We start from the raw sequence: 1786 nt of genomic DNA on the forward strand, positions 1-1786 counted from the left end.
AAAAACCAAAATCAGAGAAAAGAAATATAGAAAAGCTAAACAAATGGGTAAACAAACAATTGAATGCGAAATGCACATTTCCTTTCAATTTAACAAAACAATACAGATGGTCAATTCCAAACATGTTACTGTAACTTCAGTGGAAACTTCCGACCTATCACAATGAAATGATGGGCCCTTAAATTAAGATGTGTGCTAATCTGAAGAAATCGAACACCTTTATACTCCCACCCCCTTCCATGCTTTCAATGGTGGTCAAATACATTTAGTAAAATTAATTCTATAACTGAAAAACATGTGGCTAAATAGCAGACTGTCCATCAAAACATAAAAACTAAACAGCCCTAAATTAAAAGGTTATCATATAATTTGTTGAGAAAGTGACAAATGTATAAATATGAGGTATTATAATTATATAGTATAATAACAGTTTATGATGATGTAATAACAGTGAGATCACATAGTTGAAAACAACCTCCCATAAAGTTCCAACTAAAGAGGTTTCACTTCTGTGGAAGCGAGGGCGACAGGTTACTGCAAGTAAACCCTCACACACACCCACACACACCCACACACACCTGTCCAGGACGGCTATATATGCAGAGACTTGTGTCTTCTCCTCACACCTGCACCTGAAGCCAACAAGCTCAGTTCACAGCACAGGACGACAACCTCACATCACAGGTAGGACAGAGTGAGTGAGAGTGCTTTTGGAATACACAAGATTGGTCTGAATTTCAATTCTATGTAGAAATGCTCTTGCCTAAAAAGCTTTTAAATACAAATGCAAGGAGAAATAATATTTCTGTGAGATAAAATAACAAATCTGTCTGTGTGTCTGCATTTTGGTAGGACAATGGGAGACAATATCACAGGCAGTGGAATCAACTTCAGCGATTCAAACATTAGTGGTGGAAACAACATTCAAGTCACGGGTCAGTTCTTTGTCCGCGTCAAGGCTTTAGAGATTAAAAATGGACACTTCTTGGTTTTTCTCTTCCCTCCTCGTAAGTGAGTTTTCTTTCTGTCTTTATTTTAACAGGAGGACAGGGTAACCAAACAAGTGTTGGTAGCAACATTAACACAAACAAAGAAACAGGTGGATCAGGCTGTTCAGGAGGAAATGGGCCGACTCAAACCAGTGAGTACATTCGACGTACAGACATCCTGCTCAGACTGGACGCAGTGTTGGATGTAAACATTGACATGCTTACGTACAGGAGTGTCCATATGTTGAACTGTTGATGACTCATGACATAACTTTATGAATGAGTGTTCTTTATAATATCACAATCACTGAGTAGATTTCTCTCTCTCTCACTCTATTTTCCCCCTCAATTTTTCTAGACAATCCTTGCCCTCCTCACTGCTAGGAAGGACTTTCTGCAATTTGGAAATGAATCAACTCGATGGATTAAATAAATGATGATTCAAGACATGAAATCAACACAGAGAATCCTTGTCGTGTCAGCATAACGTCAGCTAAAGTAATACAAATAAAATCATGATGTTCATCAAATTAGTTTGAAAGTGTTTTATTTCAAAGAAAAAATAGATAAAGAGGACCCATTATCAAGCATCAAATATCTGTCGGGAAAAGTTTGTGAACTTTTGGGATGAACAGTTCACTCGAAGGGATAAATAGAGTCATATTTTTCAATCAAGGGGATGATAATGAGTTCAGGTGGCGCTGCAGAATAAAAAGAAAGATTCAGTACGGCTCCAAAGCAGCGCTCGGATCAATCTGATATCACAGAAAAAGACAGGAGGCTTTATACAGGAAAAC

The 1786-nt window shown here is 37.7% G+C and overlaps 1 long non-coding RNA gene across 1 annotated transcript; it reads left to right on the plus strand.

Annotated features, from left to right (window-relative positions):
• Positions 1–601: 601 nt before the first annotated feature.
• LOC307232228 lies at positions 602–1519 on the plus strand. The gene is made up of 4 exons (XR_013844227.1): positions 602–684; positions 853–935; positions 1043–1141; positions 1348–1519. It is a non-coding gene; the product is annotated as an uncharacterized lncRNA (long non-coding RNA).
• Positions 1520–1786: the final 267 nt, after the last annotated feature.

This window comes from Zeus faber, assembly GCF_960531495.2.
Source record: "Zeus faber genome assembly, chromosome: 6".
NCBI lineage: Eukaryota > Metazoa > Chordata > Actinopteri > Zeiformes > Zeidae > Zeus > Zeus faber.